Raw genomic sequence first — 23,758 nt, 5'->3', positions numbered from 1 at the left:
TCAGGAAAGATTAATTTGGTAGAATAAGAGTATAAATTAGTAGAAATTTTCTGTTAAATGATTTGATAAAACATATCAAAACCCTTTCATCTGAGTGTTAGTATCTGCCTGACAATCCAAATTTAAATTTATTTTAAGGAGATAATTGGATATATTAAAGAGTGTGTGATTGGAGAGACTCATTTTAGTATTGTTTTTAATGATGAAAGACTGAAAATTGAACAAACTGAATGAACAAACAACAGCCAACAGGTTAAATAAACTCATCCATAAAATGTGTAAATAACATTAACTTTGGAAAAAGTGCTCTTCCTATATTTACTGCAGAAAAAACAAGTTATAGAAATGAATTATTATATAATCTGGATATTAAAACTATATACATTTCTAGGTTTGCTTTTTTCTGAATTTTTTCATAATGGTGCAGTATGACTTTTTCATGGTATTCAATTATTTCCTCGCTTTGAATTGAATCTGCATTTCTAACATTCTCTCTCACTTTACCTATCTATCTATCTATGTATCATCTATCTGTTGGCTCCAGTTAAGAAGCACTTGTCCCTAAACAAATATTGCTCTTTCTTGTTTCAAGAATGCTGCTCATTTGCCTCCTCTATGATTACTTACCCACTATGATTTATTTATCAAGGTGCTGTTAAAGCCATCCGTGATCTTTCAGGCTAGACATGATTTCATTCTTCTCAAGTCACTTTGACCATAGGAGAATCCTGATGTCTGCATCAGTAACACAGAGGTTACTGTGTTACTCTACCCCAACCCTCATCTGCTCCAGTTTGAAGTAACCAAATTCTGCTCCCTGAACCTCAGACTCTTCATGTTCAAAATGGGGCCACTAAGTACTAATTCACAGGGTTCTTGTATAGATAATGTGTTTAGAGCACCTAGAATACTAACATGGTTAAAGGGCTCTAGGCACATGAGTTCTTCCTCCAGGCTGTGTGTATGATGGCTCCCTAACTGCACCGAAGAGTGTTAAAGGGTGAATGAATCTGAATCTTTTTTCCCCTAGTAGTGTGATGCAGCACCATGTACTTAGCAGTTGTTCAAAAAATATTTGTTGACAGTGTGAATAGAAATTCACCACAGTGGAATTTAAAAACAACTTTTAAATATCCTCTTGGGAGACATACATAAAATAGGGTATTTCCAAAAATATATATTCTTTTCTCTTTCCCAATGTCTTTATCTCTCTAAGATAATAGAAAAAAATATTTGCTAATGCTGTGGGAAACACAAAGCAGTAATCTCAGCAAAGTGGACATTATTGATTTTCTAGTTGGTCACCTACTCAACTGGTCAGGCCAATGGTAAGAACCACAGGTGAGAAAGGAACAGGCTCATTAAAATACCACAGAAGTCAGTGATATTTTAATGAGCATATACACTTTATCCAAATTATGAATATAGCTTACTTTTTAAGAAATGAGTTTCCTTAAAAGAGAGTTTTCCTTATTGATAAAATGAGTGTGTCAGCTTTGCTAATTGGCTAAAAATTGCTTTCTTGGGCAAGCTGAGGTGTTGTTGGGGAAATTACTGTGGAGGCCTTTTTTTTGGGTTATGTTCAGGTATTTCTTTAAGGCAAGCAAGCAGGCAAGTAAGGAAACAAACAAAACATCCCTGAATGAAGGGAAAAGAGATTTGTTTCCTGGCTTTTCTGTTAATTACACAACAGATAGAAATATTTCAGATCAAAGCAGACAACTGTAATCTTGTAAATTTATGTTTCTTTAATTGAGAGTCAGTACAATTTAATATTCTGATCACCCCAAGGTAAAAAATATTGTTACTCTTTTTAGGCATTTACTGGGCATAATTAAAGGCATTACCTGGATAAAATGGGCTAACAGCTTTAGAGAACAAAACATGCTTTGTTGGAATGAATATGAGTATATTTGAAAAAAAACTTTGCTCATTCACTTGAGAAACTAACTACAAACTAAATTGGAAAATAATTGCAAGGCCTGGCTTCCACATTTAATCAGTGGCAGCTATTGGGCTTTCAGCCCAATGAATTCCGTAACATTATTAGTAATTGTAGCATCACATTTCACAAAACAGGCTAAAAATAATAGCAATGTGTAAATCTCACTGCCATGAAGCCCCCAGTGCCAAGGCATTTATTTTGCATCATATCCTCACCAAAAAGAAAAAAATCAAACCCCAAACAGATCAATAGAACTGTCACTGAGTCATTGACATTTCTTAACTCTGTTCCCTTCCAACAGATGCAGCACTTGCTGTTGCTTCTGGCTGCACACTCCCTCTTGCCTTGGGAGCTATGGTATTTGCTGGCAGTTGTAGGAATCCGAGCAGGGTCTGACTCAGTGTCGCAGAGGCCAATGTATCATGCACCCTGTAGGTAAGGAGAACTGCCAACAAAATGTTCTTAATTCACAATGGACAGATTATGAAACTGAAACAGGAGCACAGAAGCTGTGTAGGAGGATGAGGGAGAGGAAATGAGGAGTAGAAGAAGGAAGAAAGTGGCAGATGTAATTTTTTTTTTTATGATTGGTACTGGGTATTGATAAAGCACTAATGATTGGAATGATTTAGCCATCCTTTTTAAAAGGCAAATTTTTTTAACATCTTTATTGAAGTGTAATTGCTTTACAATGTTGTGTTAGTTTCTGCTGTATAACAAAGTCAATCAGCTATACATATACATATATCCCCATATCTCCTCCCTCTTGCATCTCCCTCCCACCCTCCCTATCCCACCCCTCTAGGAGGTCACAAAGCACGGAGCTGATCTCCCTGTGCTATGTGGCTGCTTCCCACTAGCTATCTATTTTACATTTGGTAGTGTATATATGTCCATGCCACTCTCTCACTTCACCCCAGCTTTAAAGGCCCATCTCTGGCTGGAAGGTGAAGAGATGCTATGTTGAATTCTGGAATAAGGAAAATGTAATTATTTTCATCTTTCTTTTCTTTTTCTCTTTTTTTCCTCTCTCTCTCCCTCGCCATTCCCCCCTCCCCAATTTCTTTCCTTCCATCCTCCTTCTTCAAAGTATATAATCACTTAAGCAACTTCTGGCTAAATCTTTTTGAAAGGAAGAGAATGTTTCATTGTGGTGTGTGTGTGTGTGTCTGTGTGTAGGGGCACAATTAAAGTAAAATTTTCTGAACTGTCTTTGCCAATTTTAAATCCATCCTTCTCCTGAAGGTTTTTAATTTTGCCATAAATCTATGTAATTCTTTACCTAAGCAAAATAATTTAAATTTTCAAAACTTATAGGAACATGTCTACTTATAATAGTTTTTCATGTCTTACTAATTGAGATTTTTAAATATTTTTATATGTAAGTAGAAAAAAAAGAGAAAATGATGACTACATCAACTCTTTCTTACAATAATTAAAATAACTTTGTTCAGTGGCAACAGCACAAATTTAGCCTTTGACAATGGGAGAAAAAATGGTGCACCCTTATTTTACTAAAGCAAAATCTTGTTACAACAGACCATATGTAAAATAACAGAGCAAAATTTGAATCTCTAACATAAAGCCTGCATGAATTGTTTTGTGTTTCTTGGGTCTGGATTACATAAATCTAAATTATAAAATGATTTGATGCATAAAATATTTAGCAAGTTATTGTGCTTTAGAAAGAAATCATTTAAACTAGTGCTACTTTAAAAGACTCTTCCAGTCTACAGTATATCAAGGATGTGAAAATGACTTTATATGTTAGAAAATTGGCCTTTAACGAGAAAAAATATTAGTCAATTCTAAGTGCAAAGCTATTAACTGGCTGATTTCTCATCCCTGACACAGGATGTCATCCTCAACCTAGGGCCTGGCTGTTCCGCATCCTGTGGGAACCACAGGCTTCCGAAGATTCCTTTTTACAAATAACAATCAGTTCAGATAGAGGAGACACAAGGAGAGCCAGTTAAATCTTTCACATCATTACCAGCCTCATTGTTTTGCAAATCAGTAGCATAAAGTAGAACACGTGCATGAATCCTCTTACAGGTTTCTGAATGCTAGGGATTTCAAATATGTGAATCCCTTTGATTAGCAGTAAATGGATAAGCCGCATGACAAATCATTACCTTTACCAGCTAAGTGGCTAGTTTAAAGATTACAGGTTACAGTTTGAATTCATCAAGGTTTGTCCATCTAAAAGGATGAGCTTTTCCCCTCTTCATATGTCAGACCATCATTATCATGAAGTCTGCCACATCTGATCACTAGCTCACTTGAATAGCTCAAAACTGCATTTTGAAAATATCCTATTTATAGTAGAGGTATGTAGAGTAATCCAAAACACTGCTTTAACATGCTAACCCTCTCTTGGCAAGAAATTCTTCTTGGGAGACTCTAATTTCTGAAATGATGAAGTCCTGAAGCTGAGTGCCAGAACAATGGGGTAAAAAGTGATTTATCTGTATTTTAACTAGCTGTTTTTCTCCCTTTGTAATTTACTTTTACAAATGCAATTATTCATTTTCTTCAGTAGGTCACTAAGTTGATCATATTTCACTTATAGGTATTTAATATTCTTTTCCTTGTAATGATTTTTCAGTACTATTTTCCACAAATGTCAAAATCCTGAGTTGTTTATTTGAAATGCTGAGTTATTGCTCTAACAATGAGCAGCTCTAATTACAGAGTGCAGTGAACTAGGCAGTAAGAGCTTGCATCCCAAATATTACTACTAATATCAAGACATATGAAGAGTCCTAGTAACTTCTTTAAAATACATTTCTTACTTTCTGGTTGCATGGATACAGACTATTGTCTTATTTTTGAGGGGTTGCTATAAGCTCTGGGGTAAAGAACTCCTTACCCTTGTTTGTAATCTCTTTTCAAATCAGGCTTCATCTCAGTTTAAGCAGAGAACTCACCTGAAGCTTATTGCCCTGTAGTTGCTGAAGACTACACTTTCTCACTTAACTCAAACAGTAGCACAGAAAGCAAGTTGGCACTGACCCTCACCCTCAGTTGTTCTTGTGGGCACCTCACTCTCACTTTTGTTTGTTACGCATATCCAAGCAATAATAGTTACAGGGAGCACACAAGGAAAGAAACCGTTTTCCCCTCCCACTCCCCATCTGTTGTGGAAAACACACATGTTTTTCCACCACAGGTTTAGAACAACCTCATGTCCTTGGAGCACAGACTCCGACTACATTGTAACAACAGTGCGAACCTTCCTCCCACTCCTCAACCCACAAACCTATTTTAAGGCTGCCTTCTGAGAATAACCTTCACTGTGATGCTGTTGGAACACAAGCTACCATGTTAAACAGCAATGGCGTGAGACTAACTACTCCTGCAGAACCAACCATGATTAAATAGCTCCATTAAATAGCTCCTCTTCAAAGAGTAGTGACTACAAGGCTTACATCTATGGGTTGGAATGTCCTCACTATTCTTCCAAAGGTAAATGACCCAAAATTATTTCTTACCAAAGCAAGGCCTAATTTTATAAATTTTTAAAACTTAAAGTATTTAAAGTTTCCACTAAATATTTGCTGATATTTTTACCCCAAAAATGAAAAGTTATATCATTTTTTGACTTATTGCCTCATCCATGGACTCAATGATCAGAAATTACACATGAGGGATAAAAACCACTTAAACGATGTACACAACGATGTACTTAACGATGTGCTGAGAAAATAGCTGATTCAGTAATAAAGCTGAATTAAAACTCAAGTTGTCTCTCTCTCTGAATAGCACAAGGGATTTAAACATACTGTGACATGTGAGAAAAATTAATTGGGAGCCTCTGATTACAGAGGTAGAAATCCAAAGCCCTAGAATCTTTTTTTGGCTTAATCACAGGTAATTTGTAGAATCTTTCCAAAATTATTTTTAAACATTTCTCCATACTAAAATGGACTCCACATTGATTTAACTGTCATTCGTTTACTTAAAAAAATACATTTGTTACCAAGCAACTCTATGGCAAGTTTAGGAAAACAAGATGGATATAGTTCTTTTGGATCTTGTTATTTATTTTATTATAATACATTTTTAGTATCACTCAAGAATATACATAAATGATAATGCCTGAATTAAAACACAAGGCATACAACTTCCAATAACTAATAATGTGCAATTTATGTTGTTATTAGTAATTCTACTTCATAATTTAATTAATAATGAAATTTTGAGACAGTCAAATAAGTGACAGATTCTACATATAACGTTGTTCACAATTAAACAAATTTTTTTACTATGAAGCTTGAAATTAATCACCGAAGACATCATAAGCAAGAATTAGTACATGGCACCCCCTACTGATTTCACTGGAGGCAAAAGAGTTTAGAAGAATGGGGCTGCATCCTTGATTCTGTTGCACATAATATCGGCTTATTTAAGTAATCAGGGGAAATAAAAGACGCTTAATTTTACATAGGCTAAACTGATGGTAAAATCTTAAGTTCTGAAGAGAGAATTAAAATAATAATTATTTTATTTTATTTTTTCAATGCAGTTCTTATCTGAAAAACCACCTCTTGATAGCTACACTTTATGCCTCCACTTAAGCTTCTTAAATCTTACTTTTTCATAACTAACTCTTCACAGATAACCCTTTATAATTAATTTATTATAACTAACCCTTCATAACTGAAGGATATGTTCATTGTCCTTCACTGGATTTGCTTACATCCTTCCACTGTTCGGTACCTCTGAATAGTGCTAACTGTTGGACATAGTGTAGACTGGTTGATGCTCTCCTTTTGCCTCCCTGAAATCGGAGTGGAATTCCCTTGTAGCTGTGTCTGTAAAGAAGATTTAAGTTCTCATCTCAAAGGTTTATTGAAATACGTGAGTTACAAGGGGATAATGAGAACTCACCAATGGAGACCATCTCAATTAAACAAAAATCAGTTTATATTAATATAGCAGTTAATTATATATGTCAGAATAACTTGAAAACCTTTCCTTTGTATTTATAGAGAGCCTAAACTTATATGAAGTAAAGAAAAGTATTAATTGTGGAGAATTAAATGGAGAAATAGAGATCTATATGAATGTCAGAGGTGGTCTTGTTATAAAATTTTAAAAAAATTAATTAGTAAGAAAACAATGAAAATTTTCAATGATGAGCATTTTATTCAAAGTTAGAGTGGGGATAATTTGTATCTCAATGTCATTCATCTTTTTTTTCTTTTACCATATTAAGGAGAAATATGGACCAATTCTCAGTAATATTTTGGATACTTAGAAACCCTAGTGGTTTATGTGAGTTTACACTATATAAACTTATGTACCCCAAAGAACTTGTAATGCTAATGGCATTTATCAGGTATTGTTTATAAAGGATGTGAAAAATAATAGTCCATCTGCTATATTCCCTTTTCAGCAGAGGAATCATACAAATTAATGTTGGCCTGGATGTAATCCATTTAGGATGACTCATGAGAGTAATAAAAATGATCTCTTTCTTTTAAAAAATTCCTTAGCAAGTATTTGTCCACTAGTTATTTTTATGCTTTTTTTTGTAAAGTCCTTTAACTTTATCAAATGCTTTATGACCATCTGGGAAAAATACCTAATGACAGGACCACCATCATCAACAATAATATTAAACTTATATTTATAACAACCTAAGCTTATGCTATGTTAATTACAGGAGAGAAAAAAGAGTATATGAAGATGCATCAACTATAAAAATAAAAGAAAAATGAAAACTAACATTTATTGTTTACTAACAACTTTTGAAATATTATCTCCTTTTGATTTTCACAGTATCTCTTTGAGACAGATGCACAAATTAACCCCATTTTATAATGGAGAAAACAGAACCTAGAGCATAGAAAACCATTCTGAAGTCACACATCTAGGACATGATAGAGATGGTTCTCAAACCCTGGTCTGTTTTCTGAAAAACTTATGTCCTAAATCACTATGAAAATTGTCTTTTCGTAGAGGCTGGTAGAAACAAGCCTAGATAATGAAGTGGTATGGAATGACAACATTTTGTGATTAAATGGATTTTATTTATTAATTATGAAAATCACCTATGCACAATACTTTTTAATATCAGTAAAACATACATACCAGGTACAGTTTATGTTAGTTCTCATCCATAAGCCAACAGTTTTTCCTCTAATTTTTAGGGGGAGAATACCAATTGAGTTCTATTTAATTATATCCTTATATTTTCTGGTACATGACAAAATGGAAGACTGAATAATCGCTTACAAGTAATAAGAAAAATAATGCATCAACCCTTCATGAGTAGGAACTATTCCTAAGTCTTAGAAGGATTAGAACATATGCAGTTTTGGGAAATACTTCCTTTCATAGACATATGGCCCTTTCTTCATTTTTTCTTCTATTATAAACATTTTTTCATTGTGTTGCATCCTCCCTTTTAAAAAATAAATTGATCTATCCCTTTTCTTGTTTTGTAACTATCTCCTTTCTTTAATTTATTTACTACTAATGTTATCATAGTGTAAACAATTGAAGCAGAGGAACAAAGATTAGAGTATATGAAAATTTGATTCTGAAGTAAAAGACTTTGTTTGATTGTTTGGATGACTTCGTTTTGAGCAATTAAAGGATTCGTCTTACTCTTCCTTACTAGATAGAAGTATTATACAGTAGTAAAAGTAGACTATGGGTTCACACAGATTGGGATTTAAATTATAGCTCAACAACCTACTGGGTATAAACATTTGAACAAGTAATTCTTGTGTTCTCAGTCCAAATGTGCATTGGAGCTAATGATACCTACGTTTATTTTTTATGCATTGAAGATAATTTACATATTTAATTAAACTTAAAAAAATGTATTGAGTGCTTACTATAGGTCAGGTACTTTTCTACCAACAAAATAGACAATTAACTCACTACTTGCAGAATTTATATCTTAAAGAGGAGAAAAAGAAAGTGAATAACTCACATAACTAATAAATAAGTTATTCTTATGTTAGAAAGTTATTTGGAGAAAAAAGTAGAGCAGGATAAAAGATTTAGGAGTGCTGGGTGTGGGACATACTACAATTTTTAACGTGCAATGTTAGGTAGGTATCACTGGGAGGGTGACAGAATTGAAGAAAGTAAGAAAGATGGCTATGTGGATCTCCCAGAGGAAAGAGTACAGCCAGTGCAAAGACTCCACAGAGGAAGTGCCTTGTATTAGAAGAAGAGGAAGTAATGTGGTATGGAAGACAGCAGAAGATAACTCACAGACATTAGAGAGGGATACAGGTGATGTAGGGTCTTGCTTACAGAGAAACACTCAGTAAATACCACTGTAAATGTATTTAGATAAAAAAAATGTTAGGCTTACCAACAGAAAAAATATTGTCCTGTGACAAAAAAGTAAACATAGCATTGTAAATATTTATTTAATACTGACTGTGTGTCGAGCATTGCACTGATCACTAAAAATCATTCTCTCATTTATTTGCCATGAAAGCCCTATGTGTGATAATAATATCCATTATACAGATGAGAAAACTGAGGATTTAATAGGTAAAGTAACTTGTCCAGGATCACACCCTTATTAAGTGACAGAGATGTTATCCATTACCTTAACATGATTTCTTTTTGTTTAATATTAAATGCACGTATCACTTTGCTCCCTTCCAAAACCTTCTTGTCATGTCCTTTTGATTTCCAGATGAGCCGTTTACTTCCTTTTACTTCTCAGTTGGGCTCCTTTGAGCTCTCTATCATTATATCCTTTCCATAAAAGGCATTCAGTGTACTGGTTGCAGAAAATAAATTACTTTTTCACCAGCTCTCTTCTGTATTCTTCTCTTTCACAAGGGACTGGATTTAATTGTCCTCTAGCTATAATTAGCTCATTGTGCAGGGATTTTATTTTAAATGTGGCCAAGCAACAATTTTGTGATTTCATTTCCTAAATCATATATTTTAGGTCTCCTTCTTTTTTATTGTTGTTTTATTACTGCTCACGGTATTCTTACTTGCATTAGCATTGATTCACTCATTTACTGTATTTTGGATATTTCTTTTTCTCTGAATGATTTTACTCTGTTTTTTTAAAAAAATGTCATCAGTCTTTTGTTGAAATTTTTACTTAATAATATGCAAATATATAATAAGATTTTAATGTTGGCAGTATGAAAACAAAGCCTGGTTTTAGGGACACACATGGAATAAAGGTATAATTATCCTGTGTTCAAATGACATAAATAAAACATTTTTTCTTTTCAAAAATTATCATCTATTCCCTATTATCAATTTGATATTTTCAAAATTCACCATAAAAGGAACACAGGTTCTAATATATCTTCTAAATGTAGAATGGGATTTGTTGATCAAAACATACTATACCAAGGTTAATGTCTATAAATCATAATGTCTCCTTATTTTTCTATTTCTATATAATTTTCAACATTATGGCTTAATATTTATATTCACCCTAATTTCACCCCTCTTGTTTCTAAGTCTATATGCTAACAACAAAAAAAAGCATTCAAAACTTATTATCAGAGGATTCAAACTTCAAGAAAGTATAAAGATCCAAAACTATGAAATAATTTACTTATCAGAAGCATACAAGTGGTTGTTTGCTTTTGAGAGTATTTAGATAGTTGAATTTTCTACTCTTAATCTGCTTCTTTTAGCATGGTATGGACAAACCCAAGTTTTTATTTCCTTAGGCAAAGCCAATATGATTTTTCAGTATACTGAGGGCTATACCCAGTGCAGCAGATTCAGAACCTACAACTTTCAACACAACTCCCTCCTCAAGTCAGTGTACAAGACTTACAAGTGCAAATGAGATTCGCTGCAAATCCTGATCTCCACTCAGTGACTCATGAATCCAGTGCCCTGGTATCCAGCTATTAGAATCATCGACTAATACAACTTTCAGGGTTTAAGGAAATTAAGAGTTTACATGATCCAATCATTTTATGTTACAGATGAGGAACTTGGAGTTCTCATAAAAGAAGAAGCTAGTCAAATTTATTTCTGACCTTAATCTTAAAACAGTTTAAAAATTGATGTCACATAAATATGTAAACCAGAGACATTTGTTAAACATTTGGCATGCGCAAGGCACTGAAGTATCAATTAAACCATGGCAAATATTCATGATTTAATATTGAAAAAATGTGATGGTCAGCAAAATAAATCTCTAAAGTTATTTATAGTTCTCAATAACAGAGTACACAAAAATCACAAAAAAGTGATTTTTTTGTGGATGATTTTTGTGAATTTATTTCCTATAATGTAGGTATCTATTAAAACTAGGTGCGGTGAGAGGTGAAAAAGCCAAGGCATTATTGAGAGGAATCAGTGAAAACTGAAGATCTAAAAAAGTAACTTAAATGTTCAATCAAATACTTTACCCAAAGGACAGAAACATCTATCATGTTACAAATGAGAAAGAAAAAAGCGACATGATGTATCAGGAAGGAAAGAACTTTTCCAAAAAGGAGGACTTTAACTATTTCATGCCACTCTAACCCTATAATCCTAATAGAATATTGAGGGTAACCCCTGTAATATAAAGAAATTAAAGCAACCACACAAAAAAGCAGCTATGAAGTAATACCAACTGATTATCTTCGTAAAAATATTTCCTTTTTTAAAAAAAAGAAATGTAAGGATTTATCCTATTCTGATCCTAAATGTAAGGATTATCCTATTCTGACATACCTTCTGTAGCCAATCACTATTTTGTTCTAAGATTTTTCAGCATCTTGAATTAAATAAGGGATGTTCATGAGAGATATTTGTTATTCAATGGCTCTTAATTGGTTTGGGGGAAAAAATCAGTATCAACTACTGGTAGAAATTCCACTTGATGGTAGAAAATGAGCCAGCCGTATTATTACAAATTGTAACTAGTGATTTGAATTTTTTTCTAAGTAAAATGAAGAGTTTTATTGTTTTTCTGCTATAACATTAGGCTTTGTTTTACTTTGTTTTGTTTACTTTGTTTTACATTTTTAAGTGTTAGGAACTTCACCTGACAAATTAAAATTTTTTAAGTTAAATAAATCTCAATTAATTTTACTTCCAGTATTTCCAAAAACCCATAAATTATCACCTCTATTTTATAGATTAGGAAATTGATCCTCATAGATTAACTGATTTATTCAATATTACTGAGTTAGTTTGTTAGAATGAAAGAAATCTGAACCTTAGAGACCATGCTATTGCCACTATGTGAACTTTCTATTTGTCACATATATGAGAATGTCTGCAGAGTAAAAATATGTAGTCAGTTGGTAATGACTTCAACTTCATTTTTAGACAAGCTCTTCAAGAAAGATAGTTAACTTTTTACATTTCCTAAAACAATATCTTGGAAAGAAATGAGCTTGTGTTCTTAATTCTCTGACCCACAGTGACTGCAGGCTCCAATAAAAGCCTCTTGTCTTATAGAAGCAGAAATGCAGTCAATGTAGGTTACTGGTCATTCTCCCAAAAGATTAAAAGGGTAGTTCAGAGTTAGGGAACACAATTAACTGCTAAAATAAAACTTCCTTCACTGTGGTACACAGTATGTGTCTGGCATGGAAGCAAAATGGAAAAAAAATGACACTTTACACGTGTTAGAAATCTAGTACATTTTAGATTATATTTGACTTAAATGATTTTTCTTTTGTACAACACTATGCTGTCTTTTTTGGATCTCTTTCAATTTGAGAATATTTTGGTTTGTATGTATTATTCTCCATAAAAGCCAAAGGTCACTTATTTTTTAATATCTAAATTAATATTTTCCTTTACTCAATCATTGAGTTTTATATAACAATTAGTGAATGTGGGACACTGTGCTAGGTTCTAGGAATACAACTGTGAAACAGACTGACATTTCCTGTCCCCAAGGAACTTGTGTTTTACTGGTGGATACAGACCAGGAAGTGGTTCAGTACGACATGGGATAAAGATGGTCAATAGACATATATGGAATCTATAGTTGCTGGGAATGAGAAGAATCAACTAACCTGGACTTGGCACATTCAGAATTTTTTTTTCAGTATCAAAAGTGAATTCTGACAAGTGGAGCAAAGTTAGTCAAATAATGAGGAAAGGAAAAATAATATATGGGGCAGAGCGAATAGAGGAAGTCAAAGAACTTGATGACTAATGAGATGTGGGAGTGACAGAGAGAAGGGATTCAAGCAACTGGGAGAATAGTCGTGCCATTTGGTGTAAAAAAAGAAGGGAGAGAAAAGAACAAATTTGAGTAGGTTTATTTACTTTGGTTTTGGACACACTGAGTTTTTGGTGACTATGGGATGATTAGTAGAAAAAAATATATATATACACATTTATTTTAGTTTATGAATTCTGAGCATATTTTTCACATTTTAATAAAGATGCAGATGTAAAGAATGGACTTGAGGACCCAGGGAGGGAGAAGGATAAGCTGGGATGAAGTGAGAGAGTGGCATTGGCATATATACACTACCAAATTAAAATAGATAGCTAGTGGGAAGCAGCTGCATAGCACAGGGAGATCAGCTCGGTGCTTTGTGACCACCTAAAGGGGTGGGCTAGGGAGGGTAGGAGGGAGATGCAAGAGGGAGGGGATATGGGGATATATGTATACATGTAGCTGATTCATTTTGTTACAGAGCAGAAAATAACACAACATTGTAAAACAATTATACTCCAATAAAGATGTTAAAAAAAATATTTCCAAAATCCAAATGAACAGCACGAGCAAAAGTGTCTTACAGTTATAATCGCCAGTGGGCTTGCTTTCTTGCTTGTATATAAAGTATTGGTGCATATTACAGTGAATAGTGTCTCAGATTGAATGAAATATGCTATGCCATGGATTTCAGTCTCTTCCTGCAATATTTAACTCGAGCCTAAATCATTCATAGCCAACTCCCAGTCATTAGATATCATTTGTGATATCTTTAGTGAACTTCAAGCTCTCTTCACCCTGAAACCAACTGCAAACCCAGGCTGCACAGCACATTCTAAGTCATTTTGAATCCCCAAACAGGTATGCTCTGATCTTGCTGTTTAAAGAAGAGAGGTTTAGAGCCACATGATCATTTTACAATTCTCTGTCTAAATCCCCACCATGTATCTGGGAAACAAAGGAATATTATTACCTGAGAAATTGTCCAAGTACCTTGCCATGAGTACACTGTATCTTACAGGCAGAGCCAGGGTAAGAATCAGTGTCTCCCTGACTGCCTCCTGCTGCAATCAGCAGTATTCTGAGACTGTACACATAACTGAAATCAAGACTGCTGGGATTCAGAGTGAACGTCCCCTAGATTACCTTTCCAGCCCCTCTTTTCAATTTATTTTTTTACCATAACCAGGCAATAACTCTGAGGAATTTTTAAAATGACTTTCTCCTCTAGCAACTCTGTGAGACCTCATGCTAATAAGGGGCTTAGGGGTGATAAACTAACATAAAATATATCTCAGACTCAGTCTCTCATGAGATTCCAGGGAATGTGCTTAGTTAAAGATTAAAGCTTGGCTGGAATGTTATGCTTGAATTTTTGTGAGTCTTCTTGTAATCAGAACGAGTAATGTTTTTTCAACCAACAGAAGGTTACTTAATAACTAAGGTACATTGCTTGTAGTTTTAACTTACTGTTTAACAATGAGTTAAATAACTTGTGTGAGTGTGTACACGTTACTAGGGATACTTGTAATGAAAAGATGCAAGACATTTCCTTTCATGGTGGTAGACACACATATAAACATCCCCTTTTAATAAGGGGAAAGCAGAAAAACAAGCAACATGCTTTGAGGCTAAAAAGGCACAACTGATTTAATCTGAAGGTGAGAGGGCTTTAAAGAAGAAGGTGTAGCTGAGATATCCTTGAGAGGTGGCTGATCTGGGGAGGACACTGCAGGCCGAGGAATTAGGTGCAGGTGTCTGGAAACATATTATGTGTCCAGGTAATGGCAACAGCTCTCTGTGGTCAGGGATCACGGTTTGTAGAAGGCTGAAGTGGGAAATGCAGCTTTAAAGTTAGTTTATGCAGTTAGAGCCAAACTTAGCATTGGGCAGTGCTAAGTTGTTTGCTTATTATTTTGAGAGGAATGGAGAAACTACTGAAGGGTTCTTAGCAATGGAGAGTCATGACTGGACCCAAACAAAGTTGTAACATTGAATAAGACCTCAGATGTACATACTCTTACTCCACATATGAGGAAATTAAGGTCCAGAGAGAAAGCTGGTCGGTGTTAGCCCTGTTCAGCCTACTGTTCTACTGTTTGAGAAATAACAAATTAGCCTGAACAATATTATTGCCACTGAGAAAATGAATAGGGATTCTAAATGAACAAGAAATATTTCCTGGCCTTAATATTTAACTACACAAGTAGACAAAAATATTCTTAAGTTAGAGACACAAAGATATCCCTATAACATAAGAAACTCCCATAATACAATCCACAGATGTCATGATATGTTGGAGGATTGGGATACTACACTGGGTAATAGGAGGGCTCAGTTTATTCCTGGTCTCCACTCTCCTGCTCACATTCTATTGAGAGAGTCAGGACATAGATATATAACACAATAACTTATCTGAGGGAAAAAGAGGTGAATATAGTAACCAAGTCTGTATCTCAGAAAAATTACATTAGTGTAAGTTTGGGGTGAGGGATGGAAAAGTCGAGGAGGAAGAAGAGATGTTGAGTTTTACTTCTGTTTTGACTGCTTGTTCTAACAATCACTGCATTATCCTTAACTCTTAATTTAAGACTGTTTTTTTCTATTGAATCAAAGCATTGAAAAAAATAGTGCAGAAGTATGTAAACTTTTAGAGGTACAGCACCATTATGCCTGATACAAAACTGATTCTGTACTGTTGTAAAATAAATATAGGGTTGTGTTAGTCAGCTTAGGCTGTCATAATAAAATACCATAGACTGGGTGGCTTAAACAACAGAAATTTATTTTCTCACAGTTATGGAGACTGGAAGTCTAAGATTAAGGTGCCAGCTTAGTCAGGTTCTGGTGAGAGCTCTGCTACTGGCTTGCAAACGGCCACCTTTTGACTGTGTGCTTTTATGGCCTTTCTTCAGTGCCTGTGCATGGAGAGAGATCTCTCTCTCTTCCTCTCCTTATAAGGCCACCAATCTTACTGAATTAGGACCATAATCCTATGATCTCATTTAACCTTAATTAGGAGCCCTATCACCGAATACAGTCACATTGGGGGCTAGGGCTTTAACACATGAATTTTGGGGGGACACAATTCAGTCCATAGCAGGTCATTATTGAAAATTTGGAATGTGTAGGATAGCAAAAAGAAAACACCATCATTTTTCATCCCTTCTCTCAAAGATAAATACTCTAAGATTTATGAATTAATCACTATTAATATTTTTAAAATACCTTATATGTCTTTTCCCTTAAACTTTTGGAGAATTTGAGACAGTTCCTTAGTGTAGTCAAAAAAAAAAAAAAAAAAACTCTGGAAATAAAACTGAGGAAGTCAGATATATAGATGAATGATATGTGTATATTAATTAATTCACCAATTCATTCATTTACTTAGGATTTACTATGTGTCAGGAGTCATTCCTGCCAATTTGGCAAGGAAGTGGAGAGGCAGGAATTAAACAAAAAAATCACAGTTTAACATAAAATCAGTGAAGGAAAAATGCAGGGACTATATGGTAAGTAGACTAAATTTAGCCAGCATGTGAGGGTAAGGAGGTCAGTAAACCCTCTGATGAGAACTGCTATTAATATTGTTGAGGACGCCTTTTATGTGATGCATCATTTTACTCTTGCTGCTTTCAATACTTTCTCTTTGGTTTCTGAAGTTTTGATATGTCTTGCTATGGATTTCTTTGAAATTATTTTACTAGGAGTTCACTGAGCTTCCAGGATGTGTAGATTCATGTGTTTCATCAAATATGGGAAGTTTCTAGCATTATTTCTTCAAATATACTTTGCGTCCCTTTCTCTTTTTCCTCTCCTTCTGGGACTCCAACTATACACATGTTGATACACTTTATGGTAAACCACAGGTTTGTGAGGGTCTGTTCATTTGTCTTCACTTATTTCTGTTTCTATTTCTTAGGCTGAATTATCTCTATTGACTTACCTTCAAATTTACTAATTCTTTTTTCTGCAAGTTCAGATTTAATGTTGAGCCCCTCTAGTGAATGTTTCATTTATTTTATTTTTCAACTTCAAAATTTCTGTTTGGTTCTTTATTATAATTTCTGGCTCTACTGATATTCTCAGTTTGGTGAGACGTTAATGTCATATTTTCTCTTGATTTTTAAAAATATATGGATTACTTTAGTTTCCTGAATATAACTACAATAACTGACTTAATATCTTTGTCTTGCAGGTACAAAATCTGGTCTCCACAGTGACATTTTCTATTGATTGCTTTTATTCCTCTGTATGGTTTATACTTTTCTGTTTCTTTGAGGTCATTTAATTTTATTTTTTGCTGAAAACTGGACATTTTAGGTAATATAATATGGCAACTATGGAAATCAGATTCCTCCCTCCCAAGTTTTTGTTGTTGTTATTGTTATTTTTGTTTGGTTAATGACTTTCCTGGTCTAATTCTATAAAGTCTGCATTTCATGTAGCATATGCAAAAGCCATGAGGCAAGAAACGGCTTAGTGCCTAAGAGAAACATATGGAAGATTATTATAATTGGAGTATAAAAGAAATGGAAGAATAAGGTCACAAAAATGATTTTGCACATTACAACAAAGGTATATAAGCAACAATTGAAAGGTAATAAAGAAGTAACATGATTAGATGTTACTAGAAAGATCACTCAGGCTACTGTGTGGAGAATTAAGTGAATATGGCAAGATAAATACTGAGTATCCGATTAGAAAAGACCTGCTATAAAACAGGCCAGAGATGATTCTGGCTTAGAAAATAATAATAGCAAAAAGTAACTGAAATGTTTTGAATACTGTTTCAGTGCTGATTTAGGTATACTTTCACAATATCTTATAAAATAGATACTATTATTAGTATACTATTTTGCAGATAAGGAAACAGAGTCACCAACAGGGTAAACTATTTTTCCAGGGTCACACAGCTATTAGATGGAAGAGAAAGAATTTCAAACACAGGCAGTTTGGCTATGGAGTCTATGTTCTTACATATCATAATATACTACCTACAAGTTAAGACTAAATTAACATGAAGAAGCTGGATAATTTATAAAGCTGAAAGGGATATTTTTGAGGCAAGATTTTCAGGAGTAGGAGACAGATTGGACTGGAAGTATAAAGGAGAGGAAATTGTTATTGCAGATTCTAGGCATAAACTACTTAGCTGAATAAAGGTGCCATTTACCAAATGGGGAATGCTGAACATAAACAGTTTTGGGGAAAGGGAAAATTTTGGAATTGAGTTTGAGATGTATAAATATTCACATCTAACATTAAGTGTATTCATCTATGTAGGAATATTAAATAGACATTTGGAGTTTAGAGGAACAATCTGGATGGGAGACATCAGTGTGTGACTCTGGGGATATATTTAGCATTTGAGGTCATGGCAGTAGATAAGGAGGCTTAGTGAAAAAGAAAAGGGCAGAAACGTGATGTTGAGGTGTGCTAGTATTTAAGGTTTGGATAATGGTTTCTATAACACAAACACAGAACAATTACCTCTCCCTAATAAATAATGTTCAGTTTAGTAGTATAGATGATGGACTCATTTATACATTATTTTATCCAATTGATTATAATCCATTACCATCATTGTTTGTTTTAATGCTCAAATTGTCCCAGATTTGGGAGCCTCTTAAAGCTGACTTCTGTTCCTTGTGACATATCTCCATCAATCTTTGAGCACTTGTTTGTTTCCTGGCTCATCTTACACATTTCCTGTCCCAGTCCTAGAATTATCAGTTTACCCAGGGACTTTTTTTTTTTTTTTTTAGTAATGAATGATATTTAGTAGATAACACCTATTGTGGTGTCACTGCTTTCTAGGCTCTCAGTGATTTTACATACACAGAGACAAATATCTTATATATGCATGTGTGTATATGTATATTACATAAGCATTTATGTATGTATGTGTGTATATATGCATACATATGTACAAAGTCTACACATATGTATAGAAGAATCATGTTTATACTAATACTTCTAACCCTAATTTAACATTACAGGGTTTATTCTAATTTTCTACCTTTTCATATTTGTAACCTAATTATCTGGCAGCAATAAACCTGAAACTTTTTATTTCTAATGTACTTAACTTGTTTAATCAACCGCTTAATAAGTAAGTAACCTCTTGTTACTGCCAACCCTCTTCTTCACCCCCATCCAGTCAGATGTCCTCTGAATCCTACTCAAGGTCTAATACCCTGTACTGTGCCATCACATCTGTACCCTTAATTAGACACCCTCTTTTGCTTACCAAGGTTCCAACTTCTTGTTTCTCCCATCTCATGTAGGTTGCTGTTATGAATTGAACTATGTCCCCCCAAATTTCATAACTTGAAGCCATAACCCCCAATGTGACTGTATTTGGAGATAAGGGCTCCTAAGGAGGTAATTAAGGTTAGATGAGGTCATAAGGGTGAGGCCATAATCCAATATGACTGGCATGCTTATAAGAAGAGACTCAAGGATGTGCATACATAGTAAAAAGCCCATGGAGGGACATAGTGAGAAGGTGGCATCCACAAACCAAGGAGACAGGCCTCAGTAGAAACCAAACCTCTAAAACGGTGATCTTGAAATTTAGGTCTCCAGAGCTATAATGAAATAAATTTCTAGTTTAAGCCACCTGGTCTATGGTAGTTTGTTAAGGTAGCCTTAGTAGACTGATACAGTTGCTTCCTTACACTGCTCAAATTCCAGCAGCCCACCCTACCATGGAGAGCTTCTCAATCCCTCATGTCAGGCTTCAACAACTGCCACCAGGCCAACTCACCCTCCTGGCTCCCTTCACACCCTTCCAGGTTGCACCCCCATGTGGAAGCCCTATTCACACTATTTGTGTTCCAACCTCTCCATTGTAGATGTCTTTCCCCATAGAAAGACATCATAGTAGACTTTTCTAATCCTTATACGCTGATACCTCATTTTCACATCTATGGGTGGATGCTGTTCTCAGCTCATTTGGACTCCCACACCATACACCAGTAGGGACATCAGGTCACCCTCCCACATGGATATCATTCTCACTATGTTCAGGCTTGGACAACTTGTATGAAACACCCCTGCCACGTAGATGCCTTTCACGCTAAACTCTGATATCTCATACTGAGAAGCCCTTCATCCTGCTCATGTTCTAACTCTTTATATAACTGTGAATCCCCCCTTCTCCATTCTCCTAAATATGTTTATGTATGATTTGCTTGGCTGCACCTAATGACTTCAGACTAATTTCCACCCCCCCCCCCTTAGGAAGGCAAAGGAAGATAAATAAAGAAGAGGAAGGAAATAAATGAATAAAAGGAAAATAAGAATTGCCTGGAAACTTACTCTGTACTAGACATTTTGAATATTGTGTTGTAAAAATTCTGGATTTCATTTTCTTCCTCTGAGGAGTGTTGATTTTTGTTGTAACAGTTGGTTAGTTCTGGCTGATCACTCTGAATTTGTGTAGGCTTGTGTTAATGCTCTTTATATGGCAGTCTTTAAGTTTCAATTTCACTCCTAGTTCTAAGTTTTTGACTCTAAATATAGTTTTACTCCTAAGACAAGAACTTTATGGAGATTTAATTGGAAAGTGCAAGATATTTATCAAAATTCTCTAAGTTGATGGGCCTCAAGTTCTAAACTCTGTCTCCTTTGTGGTAGGCACAAACTGGAAATCTTTGCTCAGGCTTTCCAAACTTATAGCTTTTCACTGGGTCACTTTAAGTCTCTTCCATGCATATTCAATTCTGCAGTAAGTCAAGGATTTAATGGCAGTTTATACATAGATTTTGGGTTCTCTCTCTTTTGGCTTCTCTTATGATTTCCCCCTTCAATTTCCAACTGCACTAATATGCTCATATCCTAATCTTTATCACCTCAACTCTGTAAAACAAGCTTTTTCCTTAAATTCCAGCCAATATGCAGTGTAATGTGAAATGTGTTCTCATGAGAAAAGTTATATTCACGTAGATGTTGCTAAGTTTAATTTCATTCTTTCAAGGGTCATGCGCCTCCAGTTTCCACCTGCATTTTGCTGCTTTCCAGTTATCTTCAAATATTTGTGTGTCTGTGTTTTTTGTTTTTAATGTTGTGTTGTTGTGTTCTGAGTTTATAGTTGTTTTTAGCAGGAGGCTCAGTTTCGTACAAGTTACTTCACCATTACCAGTATTGGGACTCTTCCTCTTACTCACTTTTAATATCGCTTTGGCATGTTCTGAGTAGTTGAAAATTTTTGTTTTTCTTCTGTCATAAAGTGTTACAAATATTTTGAAGAAACATTGCAACTGTTAATCTTACAAATAAAGGTACAAACATAACATCTACATAGCTTGATTTGGAAACAAAAAATTATACATATATTCTAGAAAATTCCTTGAGGCTTAATAATTGTGATTTAAATTTCTTTTCTGCAACTTTCTTTGAGTTGAATAGTTAGAAAAAAGTTATACTGATAAAAAGTTTAGGAGAAAAACATGGTATTGCAAAATATATTTTGAAATAGGAAGAATATTTTATTTTTCAAATCATATATTTTATGCAAAAAGTTTAATGATTATGTACTTGGTAAAAATTCAGTTCATTTATACTAAAAATTTAATTCAACTCAAATATATTAAAATTTTAAAAAGACACAGAACACAATTGAGGTTTAATAATGTCAATGAATTTCTCTAGCTTATACAGCTGGAAAAACCAACATGCAAACTTAAACATTATCAGCTAGACCTATCTATCTATCTCTATCTATCCACACATATATATACGTATACTTGTACACATATATATGTATGTGTACATGTATAAACACAAATATATACACACACATATGCAACTTCTTTTTTCCCTTGACAATTTATTGTAGCCATCTTTTAATAAAACTGTTTCTAAATTTTTGATGTCCAAATGTTAATTCTTATTAGTATTGTGCTCTTTTAAAATTATATACCTCCTTTTAATGGATCTTTAAATTATTTATAGTTTTTGTTATTATACAATAAGTATTTTAATATAATTTATACTTATGTGTTTATATTAGTTCTTATAGTGTATATTATTAGAAGCAGAATTACTGTATCAAAGAATTTTCATAAGTTATGTTTTTACTAATACAGCCAAATAAATTTCAAGTCAGGCTAAAATGGTTTCCTCATACATTTCAAAGACTAAATAAATTAAGTGGTTTCATTTGATTTGGCTTAATTTTGCAAAGTAGTTTGGATGAAAAAGTATGTCACATTGTTTTAAGTTGCATTTTTAGATATGCACCTTAATCTCCATGTGAGGTTAACAATCTGTTCATTTCTTCTTCAAATTGTCTAGTTACATACTTTATGTACTTCTCTATCAGAAATTTTCTGTAGATATATAGTGCCCCTTTGTACTGTGAGTAATTAAGCTATTTCTGTTACATTTATCTTAAATAGGTTTTTTCAGTCCATTGTTTGTTTGGAAATTCATTGATGGATGATTTATAATACCATGCAGACATTTTTCAATCTTCTTAATGAAATCTGTCAGATTTTCTCTCTGGTTTCTGAGTTTTTGAAACCTTAGAAAAACCTTCCCATCCTAAAATTATGCATGTAAAAAGATTCTGCATGTGTGTATAATATAAATATTAAATTATTATTCTTTACTTTTAGTCAATCAATCTAAATTTCTTTTGTGTAATGTGGATTGAGATAATTATAATATCTTTTTTCTTTGGTCACACCTCAAGGCATGTGGGCTCTTAGTCTCCTGATCCATCAGGGATCAAACCCGCGTCCCCTGCAGGGGAAGCACAGAGTCTCAAGCACTGGACCACCAGGGAAGTCCCAAAAGATAATTATAATATCTTATCTCCCCAAATGGCACACTAGTTGACTTGATAAATGTGTGTGTTGTGTGTCCTTTTTCAACTGTAATTTTCTATTAAACCACTCGTCTATTTTAAAACTTCACATTTTAATTGCTACTTTTTAATACCGTTAATTGCAATTAATGAAACTTCTCATTTTGATTCTGATCAAAAGTATCTTAGTCATGATAAAATTTTAATGTAAATATTTGGTCAACTTTTTTCATTTATCTCTATGTATTTAACATCTCTTTGAAAATACTTTCTAAATGATCTGTTTACATTTTTATGCATGTTTATGTACATATTTATGAATATATTTGTACCCTGTCTCATAGAGAAAGAAATTTAGGCAGCTTCAAAGATCGTAAAATATTAAGACATAACTATAAATGAGATGTATTTGTGAGAGAATAAAGAAAAATATTTTATACATAAAAATTGTTCCATTAGTGAGCTAAAAGTGAAACACAGTTATCTATATATATGCCAAACCAAGGCCACAGTTATCTATATATATGCCAAACCAAGTTTGGCTATGCGTTTTCTAGAAGCCAATGAGAAAAGAGAAACCTAACCAATAACCTGATGCACATTCTTAAATTGTGTTTATGTTACAGGTAACCATTTTTATTGTTTAGATGGAGACATTTTATATATATTTTTTGATAATAAATGAAATCCATCGATGCTGAAAATTGAACAAAATGGTTTCTACGTTATAAACTCACTGAAAGTAAGAACCATATTTCATATCTTTTTGACCCTAAAATTTCAACTTAAACTCCAGAGAGGCTAAAAATTATTACTAGATATAACAACTTAGTATAGTAATAACTCATTTAATTTTGCTATT

General features: G+C 33.8%; 1 long non-coding RNA gene across 1 annotated transcript in view; it reads right to left on the bottom strand.

The window, feature by feature from the left end:
- Positions 1-23,404, bottom strand: part of LOC309667200 — a 29,831-nt gene extending 6,427 nt beyond the window's left edge. The window contains exon 1 of the long non-coding RNA XR_014267613.1: positions 14,053-23,404. This is a non-coding gene — a long non-coding RNA (uncharacterized lncRNA). The remainder of the gene's footprint in view (positions 1-14,052) is intronic.
- Between the last annotated feature and the right edge of the window lie 354 nt (positions 23,405-23,758).

Source organism: Balaenoptera physalus (assembly GCF_965194825.1).
Source record: "Balaenoptera physalus genome assembly, chromosome: 9".
NCBI lineage: Eukaryota > Metazoa > Chordata > Mammalia > Artiodactyla > Balaenopteridae > Balaenoptera > Balaenoptera physalus.
This window is presented reverse-complemented; position numbering and strand designations above follow the sequence as displayed.